The sequence below is a fragment of the Peromyscus eremicus genome, chromosome 15, assembly GCF_949786415.1.
Source record: "Peromyscus eremicus chromosome 15, PerEre_H2_v1, whole genome shotgun sequence".
Classification (NCBI taxonomy): Eukaryota; Metazoa; Chordata; class Mammalia; order Rodentia; family Cricetidae; genus Peromyscus; species Peromyscus eremicus.
In genome coordinates, this window is record NC_081431.1 from 36,866,110 (window position 1) to 36,892,442 (window position 26,333).

The following is a 26,333-nucleotide window of genomic DNA, read 5'->3' on the forward strand; positions in this document are numbered from 1 at the left end:
CATCTTTTTTCTTCTGGAGGTCGCTAACAGTGTCTCCTCCATTCTGCCTTTCTCCTTCTTCCTCTTTAATTAGAATGTCCCACCTAACCCTATTCTGACTCACCATTGGCCAAACAGCTTTATTTATCAACCAATCAGAGAAACACATATTCACAGCATACATCATTTGATAACTGTTTTGCTATATGTAATTTTATTATGTTGAAGTTAAAAACCTTCCTTTTAAATAGACAGAAAAGGGAAAATGATAGGTGACATTCTGTATGCTGTGAATGTGTTGCTCTGATTGGCTGATAAATAAAATGTTGATTGGCCAGTAGCCAGGCAGGAAATATAGGTGGGATAAGCAGACAAGGAGAATTCTGGGAAGAAGAAGGTTGAGTCAGGAGTTGCCAGCCAGACACAGAGGAAGCAAGATGTGAAGGCAGAACTGAGAAAAGGGACCAAGCCACATGGCTAAACATAGATAGGAATTATGGATTAAATTAAATGTAAGAGCTGGTCAGTAATAGGCCTAGGCTAATGGTCGAGCAGTTATAATTAATATAAGCCTCTGTGTGTTTACTTGGGGAACACAAATGGGAGAGATCTGTCCTAACCATTGGCCAGATGGGACAAAGAAATACTTCCAGTTACAGAGGAAAGAGTTCCAGAAGCAGGCAACAGAGACAAAGATAGCCCCTGGTCTCATTTAGGAGTCCTACGAGAGGATCAAGCTACACATCTGTAACATATATGCAAAGGGTCAGTACTATCCAGGCTCCCTGGTTTTAGGTTAAGAATCTGTGAGCCTCTATGAGCCCCAGTTAGTTGATTCTGGAGATTTTCTTGTGGTGCCCTTGACCCTCTGTCTCTTACAATCCTTCCTCCCTTTCTTCTGTAGGATTCCTCAAACTCTTCGTAATGTTTGGCTGTGGGTCTCTGCATCTGTTTCCATCAGTTGCTGAATGATGCCTCTCTGATGACAGTTTGGTTAGTCACCAATCTATGATTATAACAGAATATCATTAAGAATCATTTCATTGACTTTTTTTGCAAGTCATGTTTGGTTCTATCCTGGGTCTCTGGGCTGCCTAGCCTCTGGGTCCTGGCCCTCCAGGCAGTGTCAGGGATGAGTCTCAAGCTGGATCAGTCTTGGTTGGCTACTCCCACAATCTCTGCACCACCTTTACCCCAGCATGTGTTGTAGGCAAGACAAATTGTAGGTCAAAGGTTTTATGGCTGAGTTGATGTCCCAATCCCTCCACTTGCCTAGTTACAGGTGATGACCAGTTCAGGTTCCATAGTATCCCCCACTGCCAGGAGTCTTAGTTAGGATCACCCTCATAGATTCCTGGTAGTTTCCATTGTACTAGGATTCCAGATCTGAGATGTGGACGATTCTTTTTGTTTGTTTGTTGGTTGGTTGGTTGGTTGGTTGGTTGGTTGGTTGGGGTTTTTGTTTTTTGGGGGGTTTTTTGGTGTTTTTTTTTTGTTTTGTTTTGTTTTTTGAGACAGGGTTTCTCTGTGTAGCTTTGGTGCCTGTCCTGGATCTTGCTCTGTAGACTAGGCTGACCTCAAACTCACAGATATCCACCTGACTCTGCCTCCCAAGTGCTGGGATTAAAGGCCACCACTGCCAAGCAAAATGTGGAAGATTCTTAACAGGCACTTGTAATCAGAAAGTAGTCACAAGTCTCAACATTGGTACAGTGTAGATGAAGTAGTGATAGTTCACAGAAGATAATGGCACAATTCTATTCCAAAACCTGAGGACATCCGCCAGCTTTCCACCTTAGTTGGCTTCCATTCATGTGCCAATCTTGCCCAACAAAATAGAGTACCAGTGTTCACTAGGAATCCTGCAAAACAAGGCTCCTTGTTACTTATAAAAGATTTGACTATTTTCTAGGAAAGGGTTTTTTTTTTAATTCTTCTACATTAGGATATTATCCAATACCCATAAAACATCATTCCATGTAATGCATATATAATTTGAATGTTTCAAAATCTATTTAAGATGCTACAAAAATCCATTGCTATAAAATATATTTGCAATGTTGGCATATTATACAGACACACTTATATAACATCAGCTTAATTGTTCTGAGCCAAGTTAAACTCCATTTTTGTCTGGTAAATTTTTTTAACAAGATATAATTTGAGGCTAAAGAGTCCAATATAAGCAGAGCAGAAAAGTATCATGTGGCAGTATCCTATTTTCTGCACATTGTGTCTGGCTCCATACATTTTTAATATTATAAAATTGGCTTGTTCTGTAATATTTTGATTGGAGATTTATGCATAGTGTTGCCACATTCCTTAAACAGATGTGCAGTAAATTTGATGAAAAAAAAGTCTTTCTGCTTCCTGAAACTAGGACACTTGCTTATTTAAATAATACCCAACAACCGTCACTGTGGATGTTTTCAAAACACAGGATGTTTACAAGGGAAAGATCTCAACATGTAGCCATAGTTTTAGTCACAATTCATTCCAGATCTTCAGAACGTTTAACTGACATATTGCTATATTCCCCACAATAGCCTTTCCTTTTCCTATTGTCTCCTGTGAAATGACCACACAAAGCATCATAAAATAAGGAAGAGGTTGCTTTTTTGGCCAGGAATTACAGCTTCACGGGATTTAAATGATTCTGTGTTTAGGACTATAAGTCTTTCTTAAAGGTCGCACCAAAAAGTAGAGAGTCCCGGTTTTGAAATTAAACATCTTGCATTCCAATCCCAGTCCTCAAACTTACAATGAAATTCTTTTCCTCTTCAGTTCCTCATCTACAAAATAATGGAAGTAATAAAATTTACTTTGCATGGAAGTTAAAAGAATTTACTGAAATCTCCCCTAAGGCCCAGAGCAGCACATAGCACACAATAGATTCTCTTATATTTAGTATATTTATGCATTTTGTTGCAGTTACTATCTTGCTAATGGATATGCGTAGTCCAAATGGGCTCCAGGAAAGAGAGTGAAGGAATCTTTATAAATCTACACCTGCTACTAGGAAAAAAACAAAATCTCTGTGCCCGTTCCCTAGTGGTAAGAGATCTTATTTGCAGAATAACAATTACATCAAACATCTCCACAGTCTACTTTCTTAAAGCCATGGATAGAAATGGCTTTTACATATTACTCAAAAACCTTCCTAATTCCAGAAACCATACACTCTAAAAACACCTGAAATAATTTACACATTCTGTGTGATGTTTTTATTCAAAGCTCTATCATTTTAAACCCAGGATAATCCCAAATCTCATTTAAATGAGTTGTTTCCAACTCCTCCCCAACTGAGCCTTTTACTAAATTATCTTCACTAGCATCCAAAGGGACTGATTTGAGCTCTTCCTTCTCTGGCGAAGATGTTAATGAACACCACTTGTCAAAAGCCAAAACGCTAAAGAGAAAGCAGGAGGTTGGACTATCTAACAAGGATAAATCATTAAACACAAATGTTATTTTAATTTTGTATATTACTTGGCCTAGGCAAACTGTACATCTGAAATCACTCTGTCAATCAATCATCCCTTACTCCACAGTTCCTTCCTGTTGCCACTCTATATTGCTGCCTTATTTATACCTGACTTCCTCTAATGAGAAAGAGAGAGAGAGAGAGAGAGAGAGAGAGAGAGAGAGAGAGAGAGAGAATGTGCAGGAGTGTGTGCAGGTGGCTGCCTAAAAAGAGCTGAAGAAGTAAAACACCAATAGTCATAATAACATTAAAATGGGAAATCTCACAGAAAGAGTAGAGACAACTAAGGAATGCGGAGAGTAGGAGTCCTCCCCAGAGATATGCCTCCTAATCTGTTATCCAGCACCACGTGACAGACCTGAAATTATATATGTAAAGTAACAATAGATGTCTAAACAGATGATATCTGCGTATGCAAGCATGCACACACATGTGTGCATACACATACACACACATAGATGCTTGCACACACACAGGGAACAACAACTAAAGAAGAGGTCATGATTTTGAGTAGGCGTAAGGGGGAGTACATGGGGTGGGCTTGATGGTGAAAAGAGAAGGAGATAAACTATTTAATTATATTTTAATTGAAAAGAAATGGTCTTTGGAAATAAATTATAGAACATCAACAATCAAACTAAAATTTAAAAGAAATGAAGAGGAGATGAAGTTAGAAGGGAGAGTGGAGGTAGGGAGGAATTAGCAGGAGGAGTATGATCAACATTGCATGAAACTCTCAATTACTGATAAAAATGTTATAAAAAGGAATTTTAAAGCTATATTTGTATCATACCTAAAAATACAGATAATTCAGTGATTATGTATGCACCCACCACATACTTAAGAAGCAAACTATTGCCAATACTATTGAATGGATCCTGTGTTTCCCCCCCAAACTGCTCACTCCCACTTTTAATAATACATATCTTTATACGTTATTATGTGGATTCCTCTAATAAATATATGTTTATGTGCTTTTAAACTTTATAAATAGGGACTGGAGAAATGGTTCAGTGGTTAAAGGCACTTTCTGCCTCTGCCTCGGATGAACATTTAGTTCCAAGCACCCACACGTGCCTCACAACCATCTGTAACTTCAGTTCCAGGGGCTCCAGAGGATCTGGCCTCTTCAAGTACCAGGCATGCATGTGGAGTACATAATACGTGCAATCAAACACTCATATTCCAAAATAAAAATAAATAACTTTATGAATGGTATTTAGAGTTTCCAACACTACTGTGTTCAAGAAATTCCTCCATAAGGCTTTAGTTCATTTATTTTCAAATAAACAGAATTTCTTATACAAATACAACTTATTTACTCATCCTCCTGTCCTGTTAGGCTTTGGATGTGAAAAGTCTCCCATAACACCTCTACTAGATAACAAAGGCTAACAAATAAAAGCCCAGTGCCAGGAAATAGTTATGTGCTGTGGATTTGTTGGGCAGTGAGTGTCCATAAACCTCAAAACATTATGGGCTATGCTTAGTTGGGGTTTCTATTGCTGTGAAGAAACACTATGAGCAAGGTAACTCTTATAAAGGAAAACATTTAATTGGAGCTGGCTTACAGTTTCAGAGGTCTAGTCCATTATCCTCTTGATAAGAAACACAACAGCGTGCAGGCAGACATGGTGCTGGAGAAGGAGCCGAAAGTTCTACATCTTGATCTGCAGGTAACAGAGGCAACTGTGTCCCACAGAACATAGCTTGAGCAAAGGAAACCTCAAATCCCACCCCACCCCCAGTGGCACACTTCCTCCAACAAGGCCACACCTACTCCAACAAAGCCCTATCTAATAGTGCCACTACTTATGGGGACCATTTTCTTTCAAACCACAGAGATATAAAGCTGGTACTCACCTGGAAGCTTCAACTCTACTGGATAGCTTTCATAATGCTAAAAGGTACTATATTGTTCATGCTACCAGAAGGAAATAGTGATCATCAATCTTACTCAGCTGTGAACTCTGTAAGCAGTCTGGCAAGACATGTCCACTGGTGTAATAGTGGTATAAATGTCATGGAATTAACCAACCACTTTCTGCCTGGATTTAAAGTCTGATCCACAAGATAAAACTCATATCTGACACTGTTAGCAGGCCCAAGGCCCTAGGGTAAGAACCTACTACTATTATTCTGCTAAATAGACACAATATTAAACAGGCCTCTAATGCCTTACTGTTGTACACAAAAACACACTTTTAGAACCCTGAATAACAAGTAACAGTAATGATCCATAATAGAAAGCCCTGTCTTCAGAGCTTAAATTTCACTAAACTTAAAGAAAAACAAATATTAATTCCCAAGCTATTTGAAAGAATTAGAAGGTACCCTTTCAAACTGAGTCTCTGAGGCCAGTATTACCCTGTTAGCAAAATCTGACAAGGACACAATAAAGAACTATAGACCAATATCACCGATGAAAAACACAAAGAAATGCTGTTTACCCCAGACAGGAAACTAACCAAAGAAATGATTTCATCCAAATTTAGATTAGTGAACCAATGCATTCATTAGTTATTTACAAGAGCGGGGGGGGGGGGGTGTCAAACACCACTGCATCAGTGTTCTGTGCCCTATGGGCCCTAACAGCCCCTGAGACCATGTGCAGCTAGAACAGGACTCTGTACAGTTGATGGAGAAGGAGGGAATCTCAAATGAGATTCTGGTGACTCCCCCATCCTTCTGTGAGGGAATGTTAATAGGCCTGATATTGTGAGTGTCTTTTGCGGTTAAGTAGCTGCCCTTATTTCAAGATGGCAATGTCTATGTCATGCCCAAAAGATAGAGTTCCAATGTGCCCATTTATATGTACAGTTAATATGGGTTAATTTAAACACATCCATAGTCATGGGGTAAAATAAGATGAGGATAAGTCAGCGCCTTCTGGAAAGTGAAGGATCAAATTTGAATTTGGCTCTAGGGTATAGAAAATGTGTTTAAAGAGAAGAGAGAATCAATCGAGGCTCAGAGTAAAACCTGCACAGAACCTGGGAGGAAATGCCTGGGAAGGAGCTTGCTAAGGAGTCTTGAAAGCTAGGCGGAGCGTCAGCAGGAACTTGAGCCTATTCTAATCCAACAATGGTGCATGAGATGATGAACTAAGGAGCAAGTGGCCCTCAGGAAACTTTCAGGCTAATGCAAGAGCCTGAAGAAATAGCTCCAACCTCGTCTAGAAGTGACTGGCAACACTGAGCAGCTCACACCAGCTAGACCATACCAGCACTTCTAGAATGAGTCCCACAGACTGAGATTCATCTATTGTAGAAAAAAAACATTCTCTCTTCTCAAGATGAGAAAGGCTGCTGGTTCTTCATTCCTGCAGTACATCTGAATTCACTGCCACCTAAACACTTTTTTTTAACAATCTGGCAGTGGTCTTTGCCTATTAAGCATTTCTGGACACTGAGAAGTGATATTGATTTGTTTTACTTTCACTGCTGGAGGAATTTATTCCTATTTGCACCTTTGCTTCTCCATCCTCTTTTTTTTTTTTTAAATATCGGTGGTGGTGGTGGTGGTGGTGGTGGTGGTAGTGGTGGTGGTGGTAGGTCTTAAAGCTGATGACTTATGATTGGCTGACCTTTGGAGGAAGGGATGCTACAAGATGGGTCCTCAGTGTTCATCATGATTTCTTGGAAATTGATGAAGCATGCAGTCTTCCCTGGCGTGGCTAGACAAAGATGACTCTCTCCTGCTTCTGTAAATATGGTGTTCATGTGAAGTCCTCTTGGGGATAATCACAGCTGCTCTGGTTTCCAGATGACAATGGTCATGTAAGAAACCAACATCATGGCACAAAAAAAGGGCCCTTGGCTTCCAAAAGGTTAACTCATTCCTTTACCTCATTCTGAGTGCTGGATGTTGTGCTTGTACTAAAGACAGCTAATGGGAGAAGTCCAGGCTTTACCCATGAAGAACTCACAATGAGAATCAGATGTTCCAATAAAACAGACCACAACAAATAAAAATGGACATTGCTTTAATGGGTGTATAAATCCTATTAAAGCTAATGAGAGCACAAAAAGGTCATCCCAGAGAGGTCAAGGAAGAATGTACAGAAGAAGACTTGCAATAATCATATAGGTGAGATATCCACTGTACAGGAAGCAGAAAGAAGGCCATTTACAAGAAAGCACTTCACCTATAATGCAGTCTAAAAAGAACATTTCAGGGGTCTTCCTCCATACTTCTATACATACATGCTTCTATATATACACACTTCCATACATACTTCTATACCAAGAACAAAAATTCGGCAACTCATCTCACACAGGCTGCTCTGAAAAGACAGTACAATGATGGTTTGTAAAGAAAACATGTATATCAATCATGCTGCATTTTCTGTTTTAATCAAATTCTCTCTGCCATTGTCTTGATTTCTACATGTAGAAACTGATTCTAGATGTATGGCCAACCCTGCTTGTAGGAGGCCTTCACTGGCACAGGTACAAGATGTAGAGAGCCACTGGCTTCATTAATAGATGAAGTCATAAGGAGGAAACAAGAAGCAGGCAGAGGAACAGACTATAGAAAATAAGGCAGGGCACGAGAAGAAGGAATCAAGCTTCCCTTGAGAGCTGAAAAAGGTTCCATTACCAATTGCTTAGTCTACTCAGTTGATGCCTAGCCACACTCCTAAGTCTACATGGATGGGACCCACATCATTAGGTCATCTTCTGAGGCTTCAGAGGATGGCTGCTAGCCTGAGGGAAGACGTCTGGCGCTGTTCCTGTGGACTGCTCACCCAAAGCCAGTAGGCCTCCTATCTCAGAGCTTTTCAAAGAGCCGTGCAAATATTCTAGTGCTAAAAAGCACAGCATGGGGAAACGGCTCCAAACATAAGACGACAGTATCAAATTGAAATTAGCATCTAATTGAAGGTCTACAAGATGCAACATTATGTCAATTTCATTAATTGTTCAGTTTAGTATTTATCAAAAAAATCATATGGGAAATGATCATTTGAGATTTTCTCATCCCATGAGGCTTCCTGATTATGAACATGCTTGCCAAAAATTCACCCATCATAAATAATGTTTAAGCCAAAATCAGAAAATAATTTTTAATTTTACAGCAAATAAATAGATAAAGCAAAATAATGATGTTAGTAAAAATAGTAATAATGTGCTAAAGAACATGGAGGCCAATTTCAGTTTACAGTGTTTGTAAGGATCTGGGATAAGGCTCTGAGGCAGAGAGCATGAGACCTGAACATTTTTTAGAAGGGCCCTGACTCTCTTCAAGAGTTATTCTTCATCATTTACTAAGGCTTCTTGACCAGCATCTCTCAGAGACCAAAAGCTGTCTTGAACTCCTTCTGAGTGATTCCAAATATTTCCTTGTAACAAATGGTGCTCACTTGGAGCTGTGGTGGATGGTACCATCAGTGAAAACTCAGGCTCTAGGAATGCTTTTGGTAATTTCCAATAAGTACAAAATGTCTTTCCAAAACATCACTTTCCTTGAAGGTGAGATTCATCTGATGAGTAATGTGATGAACTTCTGTTACAGAAGAAGCATATGGTTAATTAGTTTTTAAATTTTTAAACGTATTATCTATCTAATGTAGTTTGCTTGCATGCATGTCTACACACTGCATGCATTTTTGATACCCATAGAGGCCAGAAGAGGGCATTGGATTCCCAGGAACTAGATTTGGCAATTGTAAGTGGCCATGTGCATGCTGGGAATCAAACACAAGTCCTCAGCCAGTGCTTTTTAATCCCAGAGACATCTCTCCAACCCCTGCAGTATTAATAATTACTTGTCTAATAAACCAAAGATCTTTCTAAAAGTCCACAAAACTTCATAAATGTCTACATCTAATGCAGCCTATATCACATTGCATTGTTGGGTTGTAGTGTGTGTGTGTGTGTGTGTGTGTGTGTGTGTGTGTGTGTGTGTGTGTAATTATCTCTTCCACTTAATTGTGAACTACAGGAGAGAAAGGGCCATATTTCATCCATCACTGTACATCTTGCACCTAACATAGTATATATTATGTATTCAAGTTTTGTTGAATGAAAGATAGAATACAAGAATAAAAAATAAATAGAAAAATGTTTAAGATAAACAGATGATTGGGAGATACAGAGATAGAGAGATATGTCTGTAAATGATAATCTTCAGTGTCAAGTTGATTGAATTTGTGATTGCTTAAGAGATATGCCTCTGAATATGTCTGTGAGAGTATTTCCAGAGAGCTTAGGCTCGGGATAAAAGACCTACCTTGAATGTGGATAGCACCATCTCATGGACCAGGGTTCCAGGGTGAATAAAAACGGAAAAAGAAGAAGCTGGATAAGCCCCAGAATTCATCTCTCTCTACTTCATGTCCAGGAATGCAATGTGACCAGGAACTTCACATCCCTGCCACCACCCTTGCTCACCACAATGTACTGTACCCTCAAACCATGACCAAAGTTCATCTCTCCTTCCTCAAGTTGCTTCATTTCAGGTATTTTGCCACATCAAAAACAAAATTAATAAATTAAATGATTAATAGCTAATAAGTCTCAAAAATTAAGGCAAGGTTTCTTCTTAATAGGTTATCCTATGTAATTTCGGTCCTAATAATTTCAATCACCCATTTTTAAATGGTTACTGTGTACTGTTTTGAGCTAAATGCTTTTGCCATTCTTATTTAACATTCACATATCTCTAAAAAAAAAAGTAAGATAATGAAACAGAGATTCAGAGACTGAATAAAGTACCCAAGGCCATGAACCTAAGATGTACTAATGAATCTATTAATACCTCCTCCACAAACTCAAATCTCATCTACTTTAGTCTAGGCTTCTTAGAGTTTGAATATAAAATGCTCCCCCACAAGTTTGTATACTGAATATATGTACTGAAGATGGAGGAAATAGGTCACTAGGGAGGGCATACGTGGGCCTCAGTTTCTCCTCCTCCTCCTCCTTCTCCTCTTCCTGTCCACCATGAGGTGAACAGGATTTTCCCACCACATGCTTCCACCACCATGATGCTCTGCCCAAGAGCATAGAGACATTCAACTATAGACTAAGCCCTCTGAAACCACAGTTAATCCTTCCTCCCTTGAGTTGTCTATGTCAGCTATTTTGACTATTGCCATGAAAACCTAGCAAATACAATGCTATTGCATTGCTCCTTGTGGGAGTCTTAAAATTGAATGGACTTCAAGTGGGTCAGAATTCTTGCTTAGAACTAATAAAAACTAAACAGCATCCCAGAGCAGCTTGTATGGATGTCTTCCTATCCCTGAACTATCTTTTGCATAAAGCAAAGGTCCACTGACCTGATTATAAAGACAGAAGGGAGTGAAAACCAGTGCAGAAGCAGAGGTGGCACCTCCTTCCACCTCTGAAAGCCTTCCTGGGTCCATGAGAGGTAGTGGAGGAGGCAAAGTCTGAGGAGCAAAAGTCTTTTCTTCTGGACTCTTCCATTAAGTGGTTATGATACCTCAGTCAGATATCTGTGCCACCCTGGATCATCTCTATGGCCCTTTACGGTGCTAATATCCTCTCGGCCTAAATGCCCAATCTCACTTCAACATTTTTCCCATCCCCAGGGATGTGCCTTTTTTCAGGCTAGGAACCATTTCATGTCCTGCAGCAGAGGATGAATTACCTCAGGAATTGTAGCCCTAACCAGGGTAACTGCAAATGCAGCTGTTATTCTTCCACCCTTCTGAAAGCCCAGCTAACCACCTACCTCAGTTAATAGCCAGCAGGTTAGGTTTCTTCATAGGTTAATTATACATTGTGTGGAAAGCATTTCCTTTCATCAGTTCTAAATCTGCTCCCTTTTAATTTTGTCAAGTGCTGCCTCTCTCTCAGATGAGGGGAAAGGGCAAGAAGGAGCCAGCAATTGGCTCGCTGCACCCCATTCATTAGACTCAGCACCTCGGAGAGCGTGCACCCCTTTGCTTCCCTCTTTTCAGAACTAAATCTGTCATCTTTCTTGGTGTGGAAGGAACCCCTTCCCCCACATCCATCTGCTGTGCCCTCCCAGGAACCTTTCCTATTTCTGCTGTGTCCTGTCCAAGATTAGGCGAGCCGCAAAGCAAGGCGGTCAAGGTGAGGTGAGAGTGCAAATTTACCAGCGGGAGTCACACGCTTTCTGATCATGCCCCGGTTCATTCTTAACACAGATGCCTCCCTTGCTTGTCTCTCCAATTGCCTTTTTTCTTTGGAAGCAGAGTCCACTAGCATGTCTGAGATAACCAGTGGATCTTCTTTAGCTCAAAAAGGTGCTGACAATTTTAGACTAAAACATAGCAGTCTAGATTTTTCAAGTGAATGATACAAGGGACCTTAGGTGCTGTGCTCTTTGGAGATGGATGGAGTCTCTTCCCAAGGAAGAGGGAGAAAAGAGAGTATCCTCAGACAAAAAAGAGAATGAAGAGGACCCAGGGCACCCAGGGCACCCAGGGCCAGTGTTCTAGTTTGGTTTCTGTGGCGGTGATAAAACACTAACCACAAGCCACTTGGGGAGGAAAGGGTTTATTTGATTTACACATCCCAATAACAGTCTATCATTAAGGGAAGCCAGGGCAGGAATTCAAGCAGGATCAGAAAGTTGCTTACTGGGTTCCTCACCTGACTTGCTCAGCTAAGCTGCCTTCTAATATAGTCCGGGTACACCTGTTCAGGAATGGCACTGATCGCAATGGACTGGGCCTTCTCACATCAATTAGCAATAAAGAAAATTGGTCAGTCTGATAGAGACAATTAAGAGTCCCTCTTCCCAGGTGGGTCTAGTTTATGTCCAGCCAGTAATCATTGTTGGACTGTACAGTGACCTAGAAATGGTCTTTGGGGCTTACATGAGTGACCCCAAAGCTCAAAAAATACCTTTATCCCAGTCCTTGAGAGGGTGGGAAGTAAAATGCGAGGATTGATACAACAGCATCATTACAGCTAGCACTTCTGAGACCTTGCCGAGCATGCTGTTGATCACTCTGTTTTCTCATGCCACTCTTTCCTCCACTCTAGCATGAGAACACTTACCATCTGCTTCGTTTGTATCGGGAAACTGAGGCACAGGAAGGAGAAGAGCTTTAACTTGGTTCCCATAGCTAAGAAGTATGGAGTTGGAAGTCAAACCCAGCAGTTGTGAGTTCATAGTGAGTCTTCAGTCAGACCTCTCCTGGCCATGCCTCAGCTGGTGACCTGGAGCCCTAGAAAACTTTCTTGAGAGCCAATATTGGGATGGGGTCTGCTGGCTAGGTGTCAATGGATTGCTTCTTTAGGCTCTTTGCACTCGGTCACAAAATGGTTATTGATTGCTTTTTTGGTTGTACCTAAATCCCACATTGATACCACAACCCTAGTTTATAACCATACTGAAAAGTTGTACATAAGAGCAAAAAAAATTACATCCAACACCATCGTTAACCCACAAGAGCCTGTCCTACAAATTAGGTACCAAAACTCAAAGCAGGGGACCCCCCAGGACTTTTCTGAGGGAGGGTGATTACCAGGCTACTCCCTGGAAGGAGTTTCCAAAGGAGAAGTTTTGTTTGCATGCACTTATGTGAGTTCTTGATCATAAGAATAGCTAACATCCAATGAGTAGTCACTATGTCTCAGGTACTTCATGGTACCAATCACATCCCAGGCTTTCTTTCAGTAAGTCCCCTAACAAATCTCTGAAGTAGGCATTACTGCTTTATTTAATAGAGATACAGAAAGGTGAGTTAACTTGATCTCAGCAGAGGAAACTTCTCCATGAAACCTAAGGGAAAATAAACCCAACCAGGCCTTGTGGCTTATGCCTGTAATGTTGGCACTGGTTTAAGCAAGAGGACTGCCATGAATTTGAGGCCAACCTGTTTTCATAGTGATCTAAGCCATCTGAGGCTACAGAGTAAGACCATAGAAAGGGGAGAGAGAGAGAGAAAGAGAGAGAGAGAGAGAGAGAGAGAGAGAGAGAGAGAGAGAGAGAGAGGGATTGAGACTCAACGATAGTGGAATATTTGTGGTCCAATGACAGTGCAGATCTCTTACGTAGATCCAACATTTTTGTTTTCTCTACAGCCTGGGCCATGTGCCTGGAATCCAAGAGCAGAGAGAAGGGCCCCTGACCTTCCTTAGTGGCCCTGCTCACCTAATGCTATGACTGTTTATTAGTGAGTCCTCTAGGTCTAATGGGAGTCAAAATTTCCATTAATTAACAATATAAATAAATAAATGGGTAGAGGAGAAAACGCAATAGTGGCATGGTGCCCGGAAGGCTCTACTAAAAACAGCCAGTTCGTACATCATTAGCATCCTTGCTCTCTCTGCAAACCTGCTAGCACAGCCTTTCTCTGTGAGGCACACTCAAGGAACTCCAACACTGAGGTCATGCTTTGGTTTTCAACTCAGTGTTTTGGGCTATTTCTGATTGGTCTTTGGAGGTCTTTAAAGTGCCCTAGCTTGCCCCAAGCCCATGATACCTCTTCAGCTCAGCCACTCTCTTCCCATCATGACTTCAAGAAAGAAGAAAGGTCATTTCTGCAGATGCAGAGCTCCCCAGCAGGATCACTCATGCTATCACAATGTCCTGTTGTTAAGACAGTGACTCAGCCAGTGGCTAACATTTTCTCATTCAGGTTTTTTTTTTTTCCTCAGCTAAATCTTGACAGTCTGAAGGTCAAAGCTCCCTCCTCTAACTTGAACTGAAATAGCATTGATAGAAGTGAGCATTTTCCCAGCAGGATGCTGCTGTAGAACAAAAGCAAGTTGTAGAAGGGAGGCATGAAGGAGGCAGAGCAGTGGGAAACCCATTCCACCAGCAAGCTGCCTGTGGCACTGGGCACTTGACTGGGAACGAGAGTGGTAGAGGACGTGCCTTCTGCCCTCAAAGCACAGAAGACCATGCAGCAGCAGGCAGTATTTCGTAACACAAATTGTACGTCTAATAGAAGGAGGCAAGAAAGAGAAAGACTCCAAACACCCATATGAAAGGGGTATGAAAGTTGGATGACCAACTAATTTCAACTCCAACAACTGGGCTGGAAGATTTTTTTTTTTTTTTTGAAAAGTTGCTTTGACAAAATAAGCCCACTGTTTACTTGGCCATGACTCAGATGGAGTCAATGGTAATAGGGCTTGATAGTTTCCAACAGGTAGGCCCTTGGTGGCACCGCTCTTATGGAGAGTTAGGCAATCTGAAAGTAGAAACTTGTACTGGGCCAACAAATAGAACGGAGACCCCCTTCAGCTTCCTGGTGAAGGTTCAGTATTCGCAGATGAAATGGGTAAGTATGGCCAGAACTTAAAAGTTGAAGACTTCTGGCTGAAGACACATGACCTGATTCCTGTCTTCAGTTCCTATGAGAGGAGGCATTTACAGAAATCGTAGTTCCTAAAACTGAGTGCCCAGTTAGTAAACAGAGATGGTTCGACTCCAAGAAATGGCTTGAATAGTTTTGTTAAATATTTATCCTGTGACTTTGCAGGGAGCAGATCTTTTGAAGCTTAGGATCTTTAAGCTTAGGGGCACTCATTACTTGACCACAGTGTAAGTTCTGACTATGACAGTGTTTTTAAGGAAGGTGGCAGGGAGAGTAGAATACAGGGAGGAGAAAAAAGAGGAAGGGTCAAAAAATGCCTGCAATGAGGGTCTCTGAACAGTACATTTGTGTGCACGCACATATAGCACATGTTAAGTCATACTGCATAACAGAGTGGTGTATATACAGCAGATTTTTTGTCTTTGTAAGATGAACACAATGTAAGAGACCATCAAATCTGGGTTTGAAATTTCCCCTCCTACTCTAAAGACTTGGGTTCACTGATGAATCCAAGCCAAAAACACTGCAGGAGTTTGAGGGCCAGGTGAGGATACAGAGAGCCCACCCCTGTCCTCAGCCCCACCTCCCACACTTAGTCTAGAAGGTAAGGGTGAGATTCCCTACTGTCGGTCTATGCACTCATCACAGTTGCTCCATGTTATTGCGATTGTAAATATTGTTGTCCTGTTTTGGATTCTTTTATGATAGGTTAAACTTCAGAGCCATTAACTTAGTAGTTAGGAAAACAGGGTGGGAGTGAGCAATATGCACTCTAGGACATTTGAAAGAGCTCACCCAGCGTTTGTAGTTTTTGTCTCAATTCAAGTGTAAATCATGTCTGTTTCATTTTTTTTTTTTTTTCTCTCTCCACTGCTGCCTAGACTCCACAGAGGTGTCAGGGACTAAGCCACCCTGCTTGATTGTTTAAATGAGAATGGAGCTGCTATTCTTGGACAGGGACAGGCATTAACAACCTGCTGCACATCCCCCCTCCTCCAGGGAGCAAGCATCTCTCTAATGTGGTGGTTCTCTGGCCCAATTGCATACTGTAATCACCCGGGGTACTTAGAAAAAAAAATACTTGTGTCTGAGGCCAGCCCTCAGAGACTCTGGCCTAATTGCTCTGGAGAATGGTTCTTGTATTCAGCCAGATTAAAAGAAAATGCTGTAATGTATGAAAGAAATAAATCATCTATTTCCCCCGCCCTCAACAAACAACTATCATCTCCCCAATTTTGCAAGGGTCAGAGCCCCAGATATACTCATAGTTTATCTTGTGTTTCCTTTCTTTGATTTGAAGATGTTCTCTAAGGAAGTAGAGAATCAAGGCATTTACTGATCAGGGAGATATCAAAATATTGCAAAACCCAACTTGTCCCTCTTTTAACAACAATTAAAAATAGGCCAAAAGCTCCTAGGTTTCAAACAGTAATGAAAATCTAAGATTCTGTGAGGAACTAAACTCAGTGAAACACTTTAGCAGATACTGAGCACATGTGACCCAGTATTTCCAAACTATAAGTGACATCAGAGTTGCCTGTGCCCTGCTCAGGGCTACATGTAAAGCCATATTACTGAGTGCCATCCCCAGAAATTCTAGTTCAATAAGTCTGGAGTGGGGACTAGGAACCAAAGCTAAAACAAGTTGTCCAGACTTGATGTGCAGCAGCCAGCTCAGGTAGACCAATTGGCAACTTCTATCTAAACTGAACAGGTAGAATGCCTTAATCTCTACAATATTTTTCTTCCTTTAACATGGAAAGTATGAATTGTGTTGATAATATGTAAGGCCATTTCCACAGCATCCCCCCTAAAAGTGTAATACAGCATAGCTTTTGTACACTTGGAGAAAACTTGTGTAAGAATGATAGATAAGTGGCGCTGGTTACCGCTGCTGGTTACCTTGCAGAAAGGTCATGGTCATGACAAAACCCAATATCAGTATCAGAGCTTTATTAGGAGGAAGCGGAGTAAGAGAACCAGGCATGGGGAAGGAGCACATGGAGAGAGAGAGAGAGAGAGAGAGAGAGAGAGAGAGAGAGAGAGAGAGGAGAAGAGAGAACAGAACAGAGAGAGAGGGTGGGGTCTGAGTCATGACTCTTTAAGGCACAGGTGGGCTCACAGAGCTATGCCACACATACATATTTACCAGCACACACTGATGATGTAAGAAGCAAGACCCCTTGTCTGGCTCCTGAACTGTGTATGTGTGGTCATGCAGCTGGAGTGAGGGCAGAATTCCAGCAACTTGTGTTTCAAATTATAGTAACAAGTTTAGGGCTGAGCTAAGACCTCAGACCCCCAAATGAAGTTAATGATTTTAAAATGTCAGACTGGGAAACAGCAGTGAGTACCTACTCAATTTAGAAGTGAAGTAGAAGAAGAAGAAAAAAATCTGAGAAGGACTTGGCACTCTCCATGTTCTGGTCTTGAAAGGGTGCCCTTACTGGGTGCTGAGTGGAAAAAGTCCTTTTTATCTCTTCTGGGAAGCCTTAAAAGAGAACTTGGGCTGTGGTGACAACTCAGTCAGAGAAGTGGTTGTCTCATAAGCATGAGGACCTGAGTTTCATCCCGAGAACTAAGTTTTTCAAAATGTCAAAGGTGACACACGCTTGTAATCACAGCACTGAGGATATGGAGACAGGTGTATCCACAGAGATTGCTAGCCAGCTAGCTTAGCTTACTTGGTGAGTGCCAGACCTGTGAGAGAACCTACTCCCCAAAACAGGGTGGACTGTGTATCAAAAATGACAGCTGAGGTTATCCTCTGGCCTTCATGTGTACATGAACACATGAATGTACCAAACATGCACACATACATGTGTGTGTGTGTGTGTGTGTGTGTGTGTGTGTGTGTGTGTGTGTGTGTGTGTAATATCAAGGTAGAAAAAATGTTGAGAAGGGACAGAAAAAAAAAACTCCCATAAGAAAGAGTATTGTTATTATTGAAAAGCCCTTAATGAGAGTTTAACATTAAAAGAAAAAAAGAGAAACTAAGATCCACTATATGTTCCATTTCAGAGCACTGAGACTCCAAATCTTAAGCATGAAAAGTTCCCACCTCTAGAATCATACAAACCTTAGGCAGTCCAGAAAGTTTTTAATCCTCAGAGCAGTGTCTATCATGCAGATGTAAAATGGGGCTCTGCCACCTTTGCCGTATAACTCTCTTATCAATTCTGTCTGTCCCTCTACTACTTCTTACTTGCAGAATTTCTGAAGATGGGCACAAGGAACGCAATCTGCCAGGTGTGTTTTGAGACTAGGGTCCAAGAGGACAGAGTTTGGAGCACTTGTTACCAAATCTTGTTAGTCTCACCTTTCTTCTTAGATATCATTCAGTGATGGACACATCCTCTCAGGTCATCCTCAACCCTGCCCTAAGAAGCAGGATTATCACTCAGGTTTTACAGATGAGGAAACCAAAACTTGAAGAAATGGTATAAGTAATAAGGCAAAGCCAAGATCAAACCAGATCTTCCTTTACAAAGAACAGTGCCCTTTTCCTAGCACCCCTGCTTCCATTGGATTTAAGCTTCAGGTTTTGATCCAACGAAACTTGAGTGTTGTCTTTTCTTCCATTAGATTTTAGAATACAAAAGAGCCATTTATCTTGTAATTATTAAGAACCATAACAGATTTACTGTACAAATGTATCAGAGGCCATCCTCTATTACTTCATGCTTTCCTTTCTAAAATCCCCAAAGATCAATGCCCCCAACAACAGCCCATTCCTCTTCCCTGTCTTCTATTCTGATTAATACCTTAGCAACATTCTCATGCTGATGGATTGCATCTGGAGTTATTCATAAATATAAGATAATTATTATATTCAATGTGTATTGAATACTTATGCAAAAAAAAACCTAAGGGGCAATGATATAGCTCAATGGGTAAAGGTGCTTGCTGCTCAATGATGCAAGCCAGATGATCTGGGCTGAAGCCTTGGAACACTCATAAAGGTGTAAGGTCAGAACTGACTTCACAGAGTTGTCTTCTTATGTTTGTTCACATGAATATTGTATCATGCACACACAATAATTAATAATAATAATAATAACAATAATAATAAATGAAAATTTTAAAACCAACTAAGCATTGTGTAGACACTCTCCTTTTAGCAAACTTTTAACATCAGTTCAATTGAAATTTCTATTTTACTCTTGATTAAACTAAGGCCTGGTGTTCCTGTCACCCAAGCTCTCACATCCACTTAGTGGTCATTCAGGAGATTCAGACCTATGTCAAACTTGAGAGCTGACATGCCTAAACCAATTTCAGTGAGTCTATAAGACCCTGAAGTTCTGAGGAAGATCTTTCTGAAGTGGCAGATGGCCCACAGCAGAGTTCTACAAAAGGAATAAGCATGAGATTACAGCATTAAGGACTAATTAGAAAGTAGGACTGTTCTTAGATTTGATGAGAAACAGAATATATTAGAAGCTCTTCTAAAAAAAAAAAAGACTTAAAAAAGAGGGAATAGAGACCATTAAAAGAAAACCATTCAAAGAGTACACAAGAATTTTATATTTTGTAGCACTCTCTACTTCATGAACTTAGCAGTAAAAGATAAAATATAAAAATTTAAAGTAAAATGTCACAGGCAGGCTTAATACCAAGATAAGGGTCTCTATAGACAAGAAATACAATTGAAATACAAAACGATGCAGGCTAAAGTCTCAGCTTGCTGGATTCTATATTTACATATAGAAAATTATAGTTAGAAGTCACTGGTGTAGACATAGAAAAGATGAGTACTTCTTCCTTTAGGGACTTATAACAAGGAGACTTATCCTGTCCTCCTACCTCCTAGCAGCCAAAGATTTTTGCAAACTATAGGCCTGGAGTGGCTAGAAGACCAAGCATGTCCTCTCCACCAATAACTGAACACAGTAGTTCATGGTGTGGTGATTTGATCTACACCATTAGTTGTGTCCTTCAGAGTAAGATATAAACAATTTAACCTCAGCTTCCATGATTAAGATGGAGTGGAACTGCAAAGCCAGTTAACAAAGTGAATAAAGGAGAAAGGGGAGGAAAGGAGATAGAAAGAGACAGACAGAGAAAGGCTAATATTTGGTTACCACACTAAAATCTCAAGACACAAATACAATGCGAGGGGAGATATCCAACAGACTCATCCACTGGAACATAAATCTATCCCACATTACATTCATTTTATGAAGCCATATAGCAAAAACTAGAGGGACTTTGCATAGAGAGCTCAAAGAAACTAATAAATTCACTATTCCCATTTTAAAAGTGCTAGAAATTACAAGGATAGGGAAACCTAAAAGGAACAAAATCCCAATTAAAAACCTTATAAATAAAATATTATTGAATAGACATATAAAGAGGGAGTTCATACATTGAAAAACTATACTGATAAATTCACTCAAAATGTATCACAAAAATATGATACCAAGCAGTTAAAAAGCATATGGAAGAGAATGAGAGGTGTCTAACACATGAGAAGTCTATCAGACAATAATAAAAGAGGTAAGAACTAAAGATTTTCCAAACTTACCATGAATGCCATCAAATCAAACCTCTCTCTGATAACTGCAGAGGAAAAGGGAGGGTGAGCACATGTCTGACCTTCCTATTGAATTGTTGTAGAACATCAGAAAGAAAGGGGAGGAGAACATTCTTAAAAGCTACACAAAGAGCCTGGACTTCCCTTCTGGAGCACAGGTGAGTGCCCTAGCTAGGCCCGGACCCCATCCCTGGGCACCAGCCACTCCGGGGAAGACCTGCCCAACGTGGCCCCAGGTTCTGGCCACTGGGCAGATTCCCTTCTAGCCCCACCAGGAAGGATCCCCTTCTCCAAGACCCCCGGCAGACCCTGCAATCTCCACGCCCTGCCCCCACGCCCATCCACCCAGACCCCAGCCACTTCCTGAGACTTAGAGGCCGGCCCCAGCTCCCATCCTGCCCCGGAGTTCCCTTCTGGAGCACAGAGAGAGAGAGAGAGAGAGAGAGAGAGAGAGAGAGAGAGAGAGAAGAGCTCCCATCTGGCCCCGGACTTCCCTTCTGGACAAGAGCTCCCATCCTGCCCTGGACATCCAATTTGGACAAGAGAACTCCCATCTAGACAAGAGAGAGAGACTTCCTGAATCTGTCAGCTCTGTCTGAACCAAGTGTGCGGATAAGACCAAGAACAAACCACAAGGAGATGGGCAGACGTCAAGGCAGAAACACATACAACAAAATAAATAGCAATATAGCATCACCAGGACCTAGCCCTCCTCCAACACCTAGACCTGAACATCAGAAATTGGAAGAAGCAGAAGAAAACAGCCTTATGAATGACATCATGAAGAAGCTAGAGGCTTGTGTAGAGGAAAAGACAAAAAAATGGGAAGAACGCTGTAAACAACTAGAGGAAAGGGCAAACAAATTAGAAGAAATCAATAAAGTCCTGGAAGAAAACAATAAAGTACTGAAAGAAAATCAAGAAAAATCAATGAAACAAATGAAGGAAACAGTCCAAGACCTGAAAAGGGAAATAGAAAAAATGAAGAAGACACAAACAGAGGGAATGGTGGAAATAGAAAATTTGAGTAAACGATTGGGAACTTCAGATGCAAGTATAATCAATAGAATGCAAGAGATGGAAGAGAGGATCTCTGGCGTTGAAGATACAGTAGAAGAAATAGATTCATTAGTCAAAGAAAACACTAAAGCCAACAAAGTCATGAACCAAAATGTCCAAGAAATTTGGGACACCATAAAAAGACCAAACCTACAAATAATAGGGGTAGAAGAAGGAGAAGAATACCAACTCAAGGGCACAGAAAACATATTCAACAAGATCATAGAAGAAAACTTTCCCAACTTAAAGAAGGAAATGCCTATGAAGATACAAGAAGCCTACAGAACACCAAACAGACTAGACCCCCCAAAAAAAGTCCCCTTGCCACATAATAATTAAACAACTAAACGTACAGAATAAAGAAAGAATATTAAGAGCAGCAAAGGAAAAAGGCCAAGTGACGTATAAAGGCAAACCCATCAGATTAACACCCGATTTCTCAATGGAGACTTTGAAAGCCAGAAGGACCTGGACAGATGTAATGCAGACACTAAGAGACCATGGATGTCAGCCTAGACTAATATACCCAGCAAAACTTTCAATCATCATAGATGGAGTGAACAAGACATTCCATGACAAAGCCAGATTTAAACAATACTTATCCACAAACCCAGCCCTACAGAAAGCACTAGAAGGAAAATTCCAACCTAAGGAAGTCAGATACACCCTCGAAAACACAGGCAATAGATAAAGCCACAGCAGTAAACCCCAACGAAGAGAAGTACACACACATCACCACCAAAAAATAACAGGAATGAACAATCACTGGTCATTAATATCCCTCAATATCAATGGACTTAATTCACCTATAAAAAGACATAGGCTTACAGAATGGATATGACAGCAGGACCCATCTTTCTGCTGCATACAAGAAACACATCTCAATTCAAAGATAGACACTACCTAAAAATAAAAGGCTGGGAAAAGACTTTCCAATCGAACGGTCTTAAGAAACAAGCGGATGTAGCCATCCTGATATCCAGCAAAACAGACTTCAAACTAAAATCAATCAAAAGAGATCAAGAAGAGCATTACATACTCATCACAGGAAAGATCCACCAAGATGAAGTCTCAATTCTGAACATTTATGCCCCAAACACAAGGGCACCCACATATGTAAAAGAAACATTACTAAAGCATAATCACATATAAAACTCCACACATTAATAGTGGGAGACCTCAACACCCCACTTTCACCACTGGACAGACCTCCCAAATCGAAACTTAACAGAGAAATAAAGGACTTAACTGATGTCATGACTCAAATGGACTTAATCAATATCTACAGAACATTCCATCCTAACAAAAAAGAATATACCTTCTTCTCAGCACCCCATGGAACCTTCTCTAAAATCGACCATATACTTGGCCACAAAACAAATCTAAACAGATACAAAACAATTGGAATAACCTCCTGTGTTCTATCAGATCACCATGGTCTAAAGTTGGATTTCAACAACAACAAAAACTACAGAAAACCTACAATCTCATGGAAACTGAATAATAGCCAACTGAATCACCAATGGGTTAAGGAAGAAATAAAGAAAGAAATTAAAGACTTCCTAGAGATCAACGAAAATGAAGACACCACATATCCAAACCTATGGGACACTACGAAAGCAGTGCTAAGAGGGAAATTCATAACACTAAATGCCCACATAAAGAAGTTGGAGAAATCTCACACTAGTGACTTAACAGCATACCTGAAAGCTCTAGAACAAGAAGAAGCAAAGTCTCCCAGGAAAAATAGACGCCAGGAAATTATCAAAGTGAGAGCTGAAATCAATAAAATAGAAACAAAGAGAATACAAAAAAATTAATGAAACAAAGAGTTGGTTCTTTGAGAAAATCAACAAGATAGACAAGCCCTTATCCAAACTAACCAAAAGACAGAGAGAGAGCATCCAAATCAACAAAATCAGAAATGAAAAGGGGGACATAACAACAGACATTGAGGAAATCCAGAGAATCATCAGGTCATACTTCAAAAACCTCTATTCCACAAAACTGGAAAACCTAAAAGAAATGGATAACTTTCTGGATAGGTACCACATACCTAAGTTAAATCAAGACCAGATAAACTATTTAAATAGTCCAATAACCCCTAATGAAATAGAAACAGTCATTAAAAGTCTCCCAGCCAAAAAAAGCCCAGGACCAGATGGTTTCAGTGCAGAATTCTACCAGATCTTCAAAGAAGAGTTAATACCAATACTCTCTAAATTTTTCTACACAATAGAAACAGAAGGAACATTACCAAACTCCTTCTATGAGGCTACAATTACCCTGATTCCTAAACCAAACAAGGATACAACAAAGAAAGAGAACTACAGACCAATCTCCCTCATGAACATTGATACAAAATTACTCAATAAAATACTGGCAAACAGACTCCAAGAACACATCAAAACAATTATCCACCATGATCAAGTAGGCTTCATTCCAGAGATGCAAGGGTGGTTCAACATACGAAAGTCCGTCAATGTAATACACCATATAAACAAACTCAAAGAAAAAAAACCACATGATCATCTCACTAGATACAGAAAAGGCATTTGACAAAATCCAACACCCCTTCATGATAAAGGTCTTGGAGCGATCAGGAATACAGAGAACATACCTAAACATAATAAAGGCAATTTACAGCAAGTCAACAGCCAACATCAAATTAAATGGAGAGAAACTCAAAGCAATTCCACTAAAATCAGGAATGAGGCAAGGCTGTCCGCTCTCCCCATACTTATTCAATATAGTACTTGAAGTTCTAGCCAGAGCAATAAGACAACATAAGGAGATTAAGGGGATACAAATTGGAAAGGAAGAAGTCAAGCTTTCCCTATTTGCAGATGACAAGATAGTATACTTGAGCGACCCCAAAGATTCTACCAAGGAACTGATACAGCTTCTAAACACTTTCAGCAACATAGCAGAATACAAGATCAACTCAAAAAAATCAGTAGCCCTCCTATATACAATAGACAAAGAAGCAGAGAAGGAAATCAGAGATACATCACCCTTTACTATAGCCACAAATGACATAAAATACCTTGGGGTAACACTAACCAAGCAAGTGAAGGACCTATATGACAAGAACTTTAAGTCCCTGAAAAAAGAAATTGAAGAAGATGTCAGAAAATGGAAAGATCTCCCATGCTCATGGATAGGCAGGACTAACATAGTAAAAATGGCAATCTTACCAAAAGCAATCTACAGATTCAATGCAATCCCCATCAAAATACCAACACAATTCTTCACAGACCTGGAAAGAATAATACTCAACTTCATATGGAAAAACAAAAAACCCAGGATAGCCAAAAGAATCCTGTACAATAACATAACCTCTGGAGGCATCACGATCCCTGACTTCAAGCTCTACTATAAAGCTACAGTAATAAAAACAGCTTGGTACAGGCATAAAAACCGACATGTGGACCAATGGAATCGAACTGAAGACCCTGACATTAATCCACACACCTATGAACATATAATTTTTGACAAAGAAGCCAAAAGTGCACAATAGAAAAAAGAAAGCATCTTTAACAAATGGTGCTGGCATAACTGGATATCAACATGTAGAAGGCTGCAAATAGATCCATATCTATCACCATGCACAAAACTTAAGTCCAAGTGGATCAAGGACCTCAACATAAATCCAGCTACTCTGAACCTGCTAAAAGAGAAAGTAGGAAGTAGTCTTGAACCCATTGGCATAGGAGACCACTTCCTAAATAGAATACCAGTAGCACAGACACTGAGAGAAACAATTAATCAATGGGACCTCTTGAAACTGAGAAGCTTTTGTAGAGCAAAGGATACGGTCAACAAGGCAAAGCGACAGCCTACAGAATGGGAAAAGATCTTCACCAACCCCACATCTGACAGAGGACTGATATCCAGAATATATAAGGAACTCAAGAAATTAGACATCAAAATGCCCAACAGTCCAATTAAGAAATGGGCTATAGAACTAAACAGAGAATTCTCAACAGAGGAAACTCAAATTGCCGAAAGACATTTAAGGAATTGCTCAACATCCCTAATCATCAGGGAAATGCAAATCAAAACAACTCTGAGATATCACCTTATGCCTGTCAGAATGGCTAAAATCAAAAACACTGAAGACACCTTGTGCTGGAGAGGATGTGGAGCTAGGGGAACTCTCCTCCACTGCTGGTGGGAATGCAAGCTTATACAACCACTTTGGAAATCAATATGGCACTTTATTAGAAAATTGGGAATCCATCTCCCCCAAGATCCAGCTATACCACTCTTGGGCATATACCCAAGGAATGCTCAACCACACCACAAGAGCACTTGTTCAGCTATGTTCATATCAGCATTGTTTGTAATAGCCAGAACATGGAAACAACCTAGATGCCCTTCAACTGAAGAATGGATAAACAAAATGTGGTACATATACACAATGGAATACTACTCAGCAGAGAAAAACAATGACATCATGAGGTTTGCAGACAAATGGATGGATCTAGAAAAAAATCATCCTGAGTGAGGTAACCCAGACTCAGAAAGACAAACATGGTATGTACTCACTCGTAGGAGGATACTAAATGTGGAACAAGGATGACTGGACTGCTATTCACATCACCAGGGAGGCTACCTGGAAAACAGGACCCCAAGAAAGACACGGGGATCGCCCAATGACAGAGAAATGGAATGAGATCTACATGAACAGCCTGGACATGAGTGGGGGTAGTGAAGGGCGAGGGTCGAGGGAAAGAGAGCTTGGGGGAGCGGGAGATCCCAGCTGGATCAACAACAGAGAGAGAGAACAAGGAATAGGAGACCATGGTAAATGAAGACCACATGAGAATAGGAAGAAGCAAAGTGCTAGAGAGGTCCACAGAAATCCACAAAGATATCTCCCACAACAGACTGCTGGCAATGGTCGAGATACAGCCCGAACTGACCTACTCTGGTGATGGGATGATAAAACACCCTAATTGTCGTGCTAGAAACCTCATCCAACTACTGAGGGATCTGGATGC